Source organism: Crassostrea angulata, chromosome 6 (assembly GCF_025612915.1).
Source record: "Crassostrea angulata isolate pt1a10 chromosome 6, ASM2561291v2, whole genome shotgun sequence".
In the NCBI taxonomy this organism is placed as follows: domain Eukaryota; kingdom Metazoa; phylum Mollusca; class Bivalvia; order Ostreida; family Ostreidae; genus Magallana; species Magallana angulata.
The window spans coordinates 46,176,544-46,191,181 of NC_069116.1; the positions used below are offsets into that span (position 1 = coordinate 46,176,544).

Consider the following 14,638-nt stretch of genomic DNA (forward strand, 5'->3'; position numbering starts at 1 on the left):
GTAGAGTAACAGAAATGTAATTTTAATTATATTGAAATTGAAAAACACTCGATTATTGAATGAATAACTACTACAGGGAATGAATTGATTTATTTTAATGGGTGTATATTGGAATTATGAATACAATTGAAGTACGTAAAGGATGGAATGAACAAATCAAAACGCATACATCATTTCGATTAACGTACCCGTTAATTGTATTTCATTAATATGGTTTGAACATATCTTATTGTAAAGATGGTATATACAATAGGATCGGGCACAAGATCTGCAAACTTAAAACGCCCTCTCCTGTGAAATTTCGACACAAAATTTACACTATCACGAAAAAATGAAAATATCAAAGGTCATAATAAAATACCAAAGTAGATATACGTTGACAAAAGAAATAGAAAATTATAATTAGTTTTTATATCAATATTTTACTTACTGCTTTCCACAACCTATTGATGATTTGTTTAATAAAAGATAAAAAGCGAAAGAAACAACCGTCGACAATAAAATATCTGAATGGCATAAATGATTACAGTAAATATAATTTTGGTTCCCTGAAACAATGCAAACCTTTACAAAAGGCCCAAGGGCCATACAGCTTACCTTAGCTATAGTGGCCAACGTTGGTCTATAGTCTGTCCATTTACGATTATGATAAAAAGTCACGGGAACGGGAACTTGGGACAGACTATATAGTTATCGTATTATTTCTTTCAAACAGCAACATTTTTATCTCTCAGAATGGACAGGTCTAATTATCGATATCCAAGACTGGGATTACACAACAATTTCAAACTTTTTTGTCTCGAAAAGGTAGCTCTCTCATCAATAATTTTTGATATGCTTTATATACATGTAAATATAGGATCTCTCTTGATTTGCGATGATATATGATTTTTATCCAACGAGCTGTGTTTTTTTTTTCTATCCCCGAACCTTGTATTCCAATTACATTTTATAATTCGAAATTCGCAACTCTGTGCAAATGCAGAGGCGCCGGAAGCAAATTGAAAGGGGGGGGGGGGGGGGCTATACTAATCGTTAGAAATCTTGACAAGCAGAAAAAAAAACCTAATCCCAAAAATCATGAAAATCCTAACCTTATCCGAAGGGGGCGGGGGTGAGTATACCTATAACTCCAAAAAAAATATATCTTACTTACTAAAAAAAATTCCTAATCCGTGAGGGGGAAGGGCCGCTAGTATAATTTCCAATAGGTTTTATACGGTAAATTTGGGAACAATTTCTTTTGCTGCGAGAAATAGTGGGGGGCTGGCCCCTCTCTCATGCTTTGTGTCTTATGGTTAGGTCTAGCATTCCTAAGCCCCCCCCCCAGCCACCCCCGGGGTTCCGACGCCTATGAAATGTATACTATCATGAGAGCATCACACCCAAAGCGGGGAATATGATAGACTCACAGGCACCTGACGTTTTAATTGTTTGTCATAATTAAAATTAATAACATATAACTAATAATTTAATACACTAAGTATAGAGTATTTATTTTTATATCGACAGTTTATAACGTCAGGTGCTTGCAATTGTGCATAGTGGGTTTTAAAAAAAAATATAAAAAAAAACCTTTCATATACGCGTTCACTCTTTGCTGTTTATGATAATTTATTGTTAATGATTTGAATATGTTTGACACCTGTTCTGTCTGAAATCCTTTGACCTTTGGTCAATGGTTATTGCTCAACGAGTGTGCCCATGATGATCGCTCACTGCACGGTGGACCTCACTGCCCACGTGACCAAGAGCAGGGACAAACATTGTTCTGAGTAGTCTTCGAGGGCAGTAGACGTACAAACAAGAACAGGTTCCCGCCTGGAAATTTGTCTTTGTTTCAAATCCTGGTCCTGGTATTTAAACGGTACGTAGTAATTCAATATGTTTGCTCGCTTTTATGTCGTTTGATAGTTCCCTTTTTTGCGTTTAATAGTCAGTTTAACAATAATTAACATGCCTTTAACTTTTATTTTTAAATGAAAAAAAATATTCTTGGAATTGTTATTCATCCTGGGGTTTAAGAAACAGATTTGAAAGTGATACATCAATAGTTTTTTCTTGAAGCAGCTCATGAACTGATGAAAAATAATCAAGGGCTTATTTTCGGTATCTTTACTGAGTGAATGTAAAAGGTTTAAATTTTTCCAGGGGGGGGGGGGGTATTCGGACCCCTCTTTCACCCTCTTTTAGAATCATGCATACAACTATTATGAAAACTATTTTTTTAGAATTCAAACATTATGGTTTTCTTTCATTTTCCATGTAGAAGAAATCCCTTATTCTTCACTCACCTGTGCTGAAACTGACAATGACGAAATATTCATGTAGCTGTATGGGACATCTGAACAATTCAACGAATGTTGAGTGAAGGCTAAATCATTGCAACTTGGGTCTTCATTGGTGAGTTGTATTGCTTAATTTATAATCAGACACGTACATGTAGCATCAGGTGTAGATGGGGAGTAGGTTAGGTAGCAATCCCTCTACTTTTTTCCGAAATAAATTTTCTCGTGATATTATAGAATTAATTTGGAATTTGATGATTGGTGAAGTTAAGTTTTGTTTTTGTTTGTTTGGGGTTGTTTTGCCCCCTCCCTCTGTCTTAATAAATGATGCTACGAGTCTTGATAAATGTAAACCCATTTTACTTTTATTGAAATTGAATGCACAGCAAACATATAGTAAATGTACTTCTATACGCAGCTGATACATGTACATGTACCTAAGTTCAGGTGCATTCGGAAAATGTAATCGAGAAAACAAATCGTCAAACATTGTTGAACAGGTTGGGACCAATCTCCCAAATGGGATATAATAGCCCGTTCGGGATATAATAGCCCAAATGGGATATAAATTTAAAGTGCATAAATTAAAAAAAAATTGATTTTTGAAATTTTTAATATTTATCCTCATTAACACGTTTCAAATGCAACGACTTTTGGTTAAGAAGTTTTTTAATATGTCTATAGTTTGTAAGATTGATCCCCAAGAAGTTTTGGGTATATTGAGGGATCAATGTCCGTAATAGTACGGTTACAGAATAAGTTGCTTACCAAAAGTTGTTACTTTTCATCTGTTCTGATGCGGATTTATATAAAAAATCAGAATTTTTTATTTTTTGTACTTTAAATTTTATCCCATTTGGGCTATTATATCCCATCTGGGAGATTGGTCCCAACCTGTTAAAATTATATTTCTGCCAAAAATAGATGTTTTGATACTCAACAATCACACAACTCTTTGCTTTGCCTTTCTAAGAAACCATGTAAAATCTCTAAATGTACAGGGACTTTTACAGGGAGAGGTTCCGGAGGGAGGATACGGGAACCTTGGAAAACAAAATTATCCCTTGCCCCCACCCCCTTCCGAAAATCTGGATCTGCTCATGCATTACATCATATGGTTTTTAAAAATGGGCCTTGACCCCCCCCCCCCCCCACTTGCAGGAAACAAAATCATCTCTCCCCGAAAGACATTAGTTGTAGAGCCTACAGCATTATCGAAACCTATTCGACAAATTTACATGTGGTCCATCTAATGAAAAGGCGATTAAACTAGTGTGAAATCAAAAGTTCGATGTCTTAATTAAATCAATCTCTCTTTATCAATATCTATGTGGTATATATGCACGTTGATCCAAATTCGTCACCTATATCATATTTGTTAAATTATATATCAATAATTACATGTAACTTATGTTTACTTTTGGAGTTTATCCTCGAAAAAACCAATTACATCAATTAAAAAAGAAAAAGTCATGAAAATGAAATGATATTTAAGATCAAATCTATATTTACTTATCTAAATTCGGTGATAAAAAACTTATGGGGTTATACATGTACCCCTTCTTCCTCTTAACCAGTCTTTGTTTATAGTTTTATCGTTATACTTGTCTCTGAATCAGCGCATAAGAGGGGAAGGGTGGGGGTGGGGTGGGGTGGGGGGGGGGCTATTTGCAATCATTTACAGTTCCTATATACCATACATCGTACATGTATTACTATTTGTTCAAACCTTCAATATTATATTTATATATCAAATGTAACTTGATTCACATAGTTTTTGCACAGTGTCCTTTACCGAAAAATTGATTCTTTGAAATGAAATTTGTAGAAAGTTTAATTTTTAAAGTATAAGAATTTTTGTAAAGGAAAATAGGCGTAATAGAAAATATTGTTTAAATCATGATAAGAGTCTGTGAAATGATTAAATTTTCAGGCAGGCGTTATCTATAGTAGGTCATTTTGTTGTACGTGTGTAGTGCGCCAAACCGGAAAAGAAAATTTGAAACGATTAACATTATTAGACGCAGTGAATGTTTAGATTTAATGTTAATTTGAATAAAAATAATATAAAAAGTATTGGAACATAAAGTTGAATTAAAAAAAAACTTAAATTACACCCCCTCTTTGAAAATTTCTATTTTTAAAAGTCACATTGTAAAATTCCCGAAAATAGGCCTCGTCCCTTGAAAACAAAATTGTCCCTTGGATCCACCCCCCTCCCCCGAAACAAATTCTTGATCCGCGCATGTTTACGCACTAAATAATAATTAATAAGAATAAATGCATACAGTTCAAGTTTTAAGGTACAAAATGCTTGTCAGTATTGGTTAAATTTTTTCATCATATAAATAATTTGACATAAAATACCAGATCCCTCTTAGTACCCTAAACTACCATGAAATCAGTATATATATAGTCCTTCACTCATAGAGTAAATTATTTTCAAAAATTTAAAATTGCAAAAAAGTTTGATCCTATAATGGCTATATCTAACACAACAGTGATTTTACCCGTCTGTTATTCTTTACTGCTTCAGAAAAAACTGAAATAGCATGAATGATCACATCCAGCTTTTAATATATATTTACATTTTTCAATGTCTTTGCATTTGTCTTTGATAACATTAAGAATTGATTTTGTAATGTATAGTCCAATACAATTCAACAATTACTATTTTAATATCTAATCGTACAACTTGCTGAAAATTATATGGGAATAAGGACTCATTTCTCATTATTATGAGGTGATCAAATACGGTCTGACTTGATCATGTCTATCATAAAGCTCTTCGGACTTTATTGGAGTTGATCACTCGCGGCCGTATTTGATCCCCTCATAGCCATCCAAGAATGATCCCTTATTACTTACGTACATGTACATTGGATATTCCAATTATAAAGACTGTTATATAACATGCGTATCTTCCACATACAATTAGATTTTGCTACAATAGTTCACATTGAAGAAAGACAGGCTTATAAAAACGTTAAAAACGCCCTAAATTTAAAACTTAAATTAGTGCAGAAAGCTAATAACACAACTGATCAACAAAAATATAAGTTTACTTTATTGTCTTTTCTCAACTACTTGTCAGAGTGCTTGCACAATTCAATGAACATAATGGTCTAATAAATGCATCCAGATATAGATAGATATACATATATACTAGATAGATAGATAGATGATAGATAGATAGATGGATAGATAGATAGATAGATGATAGATAGATAGATAGATAGATGATAGATGGATGGATGGATGGATGGATGGACGGACGGATAGACAGACAGACAGACAGACAGAAGTGTAAATTAATCATTCTATTGTATGTCATTGTTGACTGACTGGGCAGTTCACGCGGCAAATTTTCCCGCAGAGACACAGTTCTCCAACAAGATTTCTTGCTTCGGGAATTTTTATTTACACATTTACTTTTTCAAGTTTGAATTGCGAAAAAGGTTTCAATATAATTTAATAAACGTTTTGAAATTTGGTTACATTTAAGTCCTGTTTTCTAAAATACTTAATGATAAAATGCCTTTTTGAGTGTTTTATGCGGGTTTGGAGGTACAGGTACAAGCTGACACTGGTTATGTATATTGTATTTTTTATTTTTGCAATGACTGGTACCTTTATAGGCCGTATGAAACTCAAACATTTTGTGCAAATTTAGGTTCTCAATTTTTGTTCACTGCAGGGGAACCATGATGCAGCAAAGGAAGATAATGATAGAAGGAAGACAACCACCACTTCCCTTCTCATCATCATCATCAGCAGCAGCAGCAGCAGCAGCAGCAGCATGACATCAACAATTTCAATCAAAGTCTTGCGAGATGTACTTTGTAAGTGTGTATTATTTTTAATATTATTATTATATTTAAAAAAGATAATTATGCTACATACATGTTCAAGCGTGATATTATACTGGTATATGTATTTATCCTGTATCCAGCTTCTCTGACCAATACTTGTTGTCTTTCCTTGCATTTATTGTTTACTTTTTTTTAGCTCACCTAAGCTAAAAGCACAAGTGAGGTATTCTGATCACTTTTTGTTCGACGTCCGTCTGTCTGTTCATACGTCCATATGTACGTCTGTCTGTAAACTTTTTACATTAATGCAGAAAAACTGAAACTTGTGGAATCATCCTCAGGTAGTGTAAGATTTAAGTTTGTAAGGTGGGGCTACAAAGGTGTAATGAATTCTTAAACTGGAATGTATAGAGAACAATCTTTAAAAATCTTCTTCTCAAAATCCAATTAGCCAGAAAAGCAAGTGTATATTCAAGTTTGTCAAAGTCATGACTTCGGGGGTAGTATGGGACCACATTGGAGAGTTGAACTTATTCTCCAAAAATGTTATATTAAATACATGGTATCAAATGTACTTATATGCAAGCTTTTTGACACCAAGTGAACATATTGCTGATTCTTAAATGTTTAGTCATGGGACCTTGGACAATTCTTGGGCGAATCTAGGTGAGCGATATGATCTATCAGCTTCTTTTTTTCATATAGTCTTCTTCCAAGGGAATAATTTATTAAATTAGTTAATTCAAATTCAAGTAGGTATATTTTCGCTACCCATTAAAAATAGTCCTAATGAGATATAAGACACTCCATTTTTGAGGTACTGTTTTTTTTTATATAAAGAAAATAATAAACTTTAACAACTTTGCTACCTTATCTTTCATAGTCTTGTTGACTTACAGCGAGACGTATTTTGTTAAATAGCCTTTGATCTTAAGGTGATGAGTTCAAAACTGATAAACATGCTAAGTTTTACAATTTTTTCAAGAGAGAGTTGCACGAGAGCCCGGTTTTTTTAAAAGTGTCATGTTGTAAATTTTGAATTTACTGGGTGGGGGTATTGTCATGTTGTACATTTTGTATTTACACCCACCCAGTAAATTCAAAATTTACAACATGACAAAAAACCCACGACAATTTTTATTTTCACCACATGCAATTGACGTTAACAATTTTTTTCATAGGAAGATATATAATTTCCTCTAACTCTAGTTACAGGGTTTATATATATCGTAATTGTGCATATTGTGTGCTTTATAAATGAGACTGTTAAAGAGGTTCGCTCCACTATTTTTTGTCACCTCTTGTCTAAAAAGTCTGCATCATTTATTAATTCCCTTTGTATGTTTATGTTTAACAATACCAAATAAATCATATTGAATACAATTGTTAAAAGAAAAATTACATATTTACAGAGTTTAGTAAGGGACTTTATTTTGTGGCGGAAGGATTTTAAGAAGAAAATGAACAATTTTCATAATTCAATAGTTTTAGAGTATTGTTGCTTAAGCCTCCTAATTTTCAGCGCAGATCAAATTTCCAGATAGTTTGTGTATTACGGTATGTTTATGTTGTTCTGAAAAACATATTTGAACAATATTTTGATATTTCAATCGATATATTTTGGCATATTTAGCTTATATTTCATAGAAGTCAAGAAAAAATTAACTGTCTCCAATTTTTGCTTAAAAATAGCCTTTTCCTGTTATTTCCCAATTGTTTTGAGATGTGACCCCTCCTTTTTTTTCTTTTTAATGAGACACTAAATGTTTGTCTATTTGTGTGCAAAGTTTTGAAAAGATGGCATAACTAGTACTTTTTTATTTTTGTTATAATCGGATTACTCAAACATTTTGTAGCAATCTTAACATCTGCTGTTTTGTTCATTAAGTACAGGCATTTTAATCCATCATTAAAAGCAAAGTTTTGTTTAAAACTTTGACTTAGATATTACTTTTATGGTAACTTCATGTTTTCAACTTCATACTATATCAAAATTATAATTAAATAAGAGTTCAAACTATAAATATTTGTTTGATTAAACCAATAATCAATTTCCATGCCAAATTTTAGCAATTATTTCAGAAAAATTATCATTTCTGTTTGGGGCCACATATTTTTAAAAAAACATAGATCATTTGTGACATAGATCACAAATAAAATAAATAAACATTTTGGGGCCCCATCTTTTGGTGTTCAGATGATTGACATTACTAGTATATATTTCAGGTCCCAACCCCATTAATATTATAAATTAATTGATCATTAAAAATGCTTGCAGGTCTCTTTTTACTGAGATGTTACAATTTTTGACAGCCATAAAAATAATATTGAAGTTTTACATGACCGACATGTCAGTCCAGGTGACAGTCGAGGCCTGTAGGCCTCTTGTTTATGATCAGAATATAGAAATACATGTACTACAATAACAAGTAAATAAAGGTTTGTACGTAGAACCATAAATCTACACATCATCACTGCCTTAAAAAAGTCTCGTTTAATTCCAAAAAGAGTAAGAAAATAAAGAAATTTTAATCCCAGTTTTGTTATAATAATTGAATTGCAGCTAACGCCTGCTAACAGTGACCAATGAATTTGATTTTCGCCATATATATTTGATATTTATGTTCATTAGCATTGCAGTTACCAAAGAGAATCGGACGTCAGAACCTATGGTGCAACACCAAGAATAGCCACTACAAAGGATTCATCATGAAAAAGTTAATTGTTCATGAGACGCGAACCGTAACTGCTTGCATTGGAATTCCTAAAGGCATTTAAGGGGCATGCGCATGGTCACGATTTTTGTCAAAAATAATTTTTCCGATGTTAATGTTTACAATTCTCAAGTAAGGCATTTTTAATATACAACCAAAATTTAATGTCATTCGTTGAGTTACAAGCGAGGTACACAGCTTTCAATTCTTTACTATGTTAACAAAGCATTTGTTTACATTTTGAATGTTGAATTGAAAAGTCAAATTTTGGACCTTATATAGATGTGTTAAACGTTAGAATCTGTTTATTTATGCTTAAAATGGATAAGAAGGTAGACAAACTAGCTTGAAAAAGAGTTTTACTGGTATTTTGAACCAATGTAAAAAAAAAAAAAAAACAGGACACGAGCATTGTTTACATAACAAGAACTGTGAACCCAGTTTCTTGCTTATAACTCTGCGAATGACTCTCAAATTTCATTTGATGATTAGAAATGCAATTGTAAAGCATTGTAAATAATAAAAACAGAAAATTAGAATTTGACCAAAATCGTGACCATGTCCCTTTAAGAGACGTCTAACTTCAAACGCGTGTAATATATAATGATATTTATATATATATATATATATATATATATATATATATATATATATATATATATATATATATATATATATATATATATATATATATATATATATATATATATTACTGCAAGGACAACTGGGCAAAAATGACAAAATGGCAATAAGTGTAAAATCGTGACAAAAGCTGTTAATGACTTTAAAACATTTCCATTGCAAATCCCTGAAGATTTTTCTGTGTTGTCGAAGCTCTCAAATGCTCTAACATTGAGACTTTTCAGTTGTGTTGTTATAAATAAAATGAAGTTGTTATATTTTGAGACAAAACTTTTTCCCGAACTTTTTCGGGCCTCTCGTACGTTACTATTGAGTGAATTGTTTTGAGAAAGAAAAGTTATAGTGCACAGTCCAGTCCACAAGCACCTGTGCAAGAGACCCGTTGAAGAAAAAATTAAAATTTTCATAGTCAATTTGTGCGCATATGCAGTTTACTTGTACCTTATACTGAAAGATTAGTACTGAACTTGAAAAAAGTACATGGTTGGCGAATGTTAAAAACTGTAATTTATCTACTTTATAGACAAAAGATTGTTTGTACATACGTATGTCCACGTTTGAAGTTGATAATTAATAAACTTTTGTTTGTAGTTATTTTTAAAAAAATCAAGTGAGGAGAGCAGCGAGTGTTGGTAGAGAAGGAAGTGAAGGATTGAGTTAGTGAAGTGAAGCGTTGTCCTCCTCCTCCTCCTCCTCCTCCTCCTCCTCCTCCTCCTCCTCCTCCTCCTCCTCCTCCTCCTCCTCCTCCTCCTCACTGACTCTTTTCTTCGTCTTCCTATCTAACTTTTCTTTCTCCTCAACCTCCTCCTACCCCCTCTCATCGTCTTTCTTCCTCACTAACTTCTCAACTCCCTCCTCCTTACTTACTCGCTGTGGGGAGAGAAAGAGAGAAAGACAGGGGACAGCGAGAGTTGGGTGAGTGAGAGAGAGTGGGGTGAGTGAGGGAGAGTGGGGTGAGAGAGTGGGGTCAAAGTAAGAGAGTGGGGTTAGAGTGTGGGGTGAGAGTAGGTGAGGGAGAGTGGGGTGTGTGTGAGAGAGAGTGGGGAGTGTGTGAGAGAGAGTGGGGTGAGAGAGAGAGAGAGAGAGTGGGGTGAGAGAGAGAGAGAGAGTGGAGTGATAGTGAGAGAGAGTGGAGTGATAGTGAGAGAGAGTGGAGTGATAGTGAGAGAGAGTGGGGTGAGAGTGAGAGAGAGAGAGTGGGGTCAGAGAGAGAGAGGGTTTGAGAGTGTGGGCTGAGAGTGGGGGGTGTGAGAGAGAGTGGGGTGAGTGAGGGAGAGTGGGGTGAGAGAGTGGGGTCAAAGTAAGAGAGTGGGGTTAGAGTGTGGGGTGAGAGTAGGTGAGGGAGAGTGGGGTGTGTGTGAGAGAGAGTGGGGAGTGTGTGAGAGAGAGTGGGGTGAGAGAGAGAGAGAGAGTGGGGTGAGAGAGAGAGAGAGAGTGGAGTGATAGTGAGAGAGAGTGGAGTGATAGTGAGAGAGAGTGGAGTGATAGTGAGAGAGAGTGGGGTGAGAGTGAGAGAGAGAGAGTGGGGTCAGAGAGAGAGAGGGTTTGAGAGTGTGGGCTGAGAGTGGGGGGTGTGAGAGAGAGTGGGGTGTGTGTGAGAGAGAGCGGGGTGAGCGTAAGAGAGAGTGGGGTGAGAGAGAGAGTTGGGTGAGAGTAAGAGAGAGTGGGGTGAAAGTGAGAGGAAGAGTGGGGTGAAGGTGAGAGAGAATTGGATGAAAGTGAGAGAGTGAGTGGGGTGAGAGAGAAAGAGAGGTGTGAGAGAATGTGGGGTGAGAATGAGATTGAGAGAGTGGGGTGAGAGTGAGAGCATGTGGGGTGAGAATGAGAGTGAGAGTGAGTGGGGAGAATGAGAGAGAGAGAGAGAGAGAGAGGAGAGAGTTGGGGACAGAGTGTGAGGTGAGAGAGGGAGAGAGAGAGAGTAGTGAGAAAGAGTGAGAAAATGGGGGTTGGAGAGAGGAGAGAGAGGGAGATAAGGAAGAGGCCTGAGATGGTGAAAAGAGAGCAGGAAGAGATTGAGCAGTAATAGAGTAGGGAGAGCGAATCCGGGGAGTAAAGGGAGAGGAGAGTAGGGAGAGAGGTGGAGATGGTGGGGAGAGATGTGTGGGAAGAGATGAGCGAGAGATTGTTATTTTTAAAGTATTTTTTTCTGCGATGCTAGCTTCCTTCATCACCGTATGAAGCACAACAAAAACATTTCATTGTTTATATTTAGATCTTATTGTAAAAAGTTACACTGAACTAATTTTCAATACACGTGAAGGCAGCCCTGTAAACGAGGTCCACTTGGAAGTCAAAGGTCAGTCCGTGAAAGTTCATGCTCTCAAATCAGACGATGTAGCTTTAGTTTCGATCGATCTAAAAAAATAAACCAAAGCAAGCAGCCAAAGTATAAAAAATACATGAATGAAGGATGTATAATAAAAAACCCAACTACGTGTCATTGTACAATAAATCATTTTATTACTTAAACTGGGTTAAGGTTGATGTGCATGATGTATTCAGTTATTGACATCCTTTTTGGAAAATCGTTGCCAACAATTTTTTTTCTTTTGGCAGTGTGATACACTTTTTTGTAACATGAAAATCTATAAATATAATTATAATATTTATAAAATATTATAAAATGCACATTATATGTATCCCCGAGTACCCAAACTCCGTCACCATAAGCAGAAAACCTCCCGCGTTTATCTGTAAATTATTTTTTGTGGTTTATATCATTTGCAATCACTAAATATAATCTGAAACAATATAATTTATAAAATTATTAACAAAGATATTTTTATTTTTATTCAAATAAGCTTCTGAATACGACGTTTATCACGCGTGCTTATTATATCTTATGAACCTAACTCCGTCATCCACATGCTCTATGATATGGCAAGGAATGAAGACACATTAACAATTTAGTTAAAACTCCATTTGTATCTAGGCCAAGTTATAATAAGTAAAACTGGTGAAAACAATTTAATTTGTATGTAATTTCATCGGAATGAAATGATCGCCAGAATAAAAAATGGGTCCATTTAACAACAATCACAATTGCCTTTTCAGTATTTATGGATGCCGTTTGATTTATGTCCTTACATATTTCAAATATTTTGTATCATTAATTAATATATTACTTATTACATTATTCATTTACTACATTTTTAGAAATGTAGCATATTCTTAATAGCGATATACCGGAGATATAGATCTATACCCTGTATAAGGCAAAAGTATCGGCATGAGCGTTTTGACGTTATCATCAAGAGTAGTGCATGAAGGCTATTGCGGACTGAAAAAAATGTATTAATTACCTTAATCAAAAATGTATTACATGTGAAAAGTTTCATCTTGACCTCTCTAAAAATGGCTGACCACCGCAAATGGTCGAATGGGCCCGCATGTAAGAAATATCGATATTTTAGTGCACCCGTGAAAAAGTTTTAGCTGATTTCACACAATTAATGGTGCATAAAATGAACAAGGTTTAATTCTGTTATTTTTTGACACATTCTTAAATTTAACGGTTGCAAATTGTTGACTTTTGATTAAAGATTTTTGACATGTAAAAAATGACGTCATTTCAAACGGCGAGGATTTTCCCGAAAGTGATTGAGTTAGGGTAGTGACGGAGTTAGGGGGCTATGCGATACATTTATGCACGTTTCTCATTTTCTCGTTCACAAATACTATATATATATATATATATATATATATATATATATATATATATATATATATATATATATATATATATATATATATATATATATATATATATATATATATATAAAAAAAGATATGATAGGAAAAAAATCATCGATGCATTTAATGTACACCGGGTATATAAATAGTCAGTCACACAAGAACTGATTTTATAGCGTCCTTTAATTAAGTTAGAGTTAGTCCCCTTGATTGTAATTCTTTTGTGTTTACACTTGGGCAAACTAGGTAATCGATACAAAATCGATTTGGTTATAAGTGTATTCTTGTTATGATATCTAATGATCTTATCTATATAAGCATCGTCTTGGAGCTTCTTCGGCTTCTTCTTGGGCGACGTTATAAAAGAGTTTATGCATGGTTGTTTGAAGTAGTTGAAAAATTGATTATATTACGGGTTAAAATCCATCCTGTTGACAGGCCAATAATACACATAGGCCTATTGCACTGATTACATTTTGATAAATTCAACAGCATACAATAAAAATATGAATTACAAGTGAACACTTGGGGTAAGCCCCCTCTCCCCCTTCCCCTCCACCTCTTCTTTGGCCTACCTGAAAAAAAAATTAACCACTGACCCTGGAGAGCCCCCCCCCCCCCCCCAAAAAAAGGGAATTTCTTTGACAGCAGATCTCTTAGGGTTATCGTAACGAAGGGGGGGGGGGGGGTCGCCTCCCTAAAAAATCAAATGTTCTTCAATACGAAAAACCCCGCAAAAAAGGTCTTGGACCCTTATCCCCTCCCTGGGAAACAAAATTACCCCCGCACCCCGCCACTTCAACGCCCTGGGAAAATTTCTGGATCCGCGCATGTTGTTTCGGATGGAATCTGAGCATTCATGCAGTATACATCTTAGATATGTAAGTGCGTGTAAATTTAGAGCGTTATATAAAAGAGTTTAAGTTTCGTTTCTGGTAACTAAAATTGTACCGTATATATATCATTTACATATATATTGTTACATGTATAATTTTGTAGCGTATGTAGAATAAACGAACCCTTAATGTTAAAAGACCGAAAAGATTTAGCAAGGTTCTGATTATGTGACAGTTTACAATCCAAAAAAACCTGTTTCAGGTACCTGTTACGGGTATAAAGCATTCATGTATTGAGCTATATGTACGAATTAAATTACGTAAATAAAACTTGAGAATTAGGACCTCTATGGACATTAAATCTACCCAGGAGATGCACTTGTTCAATCTGACTTTAATGGAACGGAAAAATTTTATGCGACGTTTATTTAAGCCAGGAGTTGTTAAAGTAGAAAAAAATACAAAAAGTGGTTGGGCCTTCAAGAAAGAACAGTGTGTATTAAGTAGAGGAGTTTATTGTTAGAGCTATTGCATGTATTATGTAATTCTTTTGTGTGTGTACCTACATGTATTTGACAAATATTTGCGAATAAAATAATCTAATGAATAATTTTAAAACTTCATATCTCTAAACATAAATACCCCAGGCCTAT

The 14,638-nt window shown here is 34.5% G+C and overlaps 1 long non-coding RNA gene across 1 annotated transcript; it reads left to right on the forward strand.

Moving 5' to 3' along the window:
* Positions 1-1,527: 1,527 nt before the first annotated feature.
* Positions 1,528-7,251, forward strand: LOC128189482 (uncharacterized). The gene is made up of 3 exons (XR_008244241.1): positions 1,528-1,867; positions 2,270-2,403; positions 5,986-7,251. It is a non-coding gene; the product is annotated as an uncharacterized LOC128189482 (long non-coding RNA).
* Positions 7,252-14,638: the final 7,387 nt, after the last annotated feature.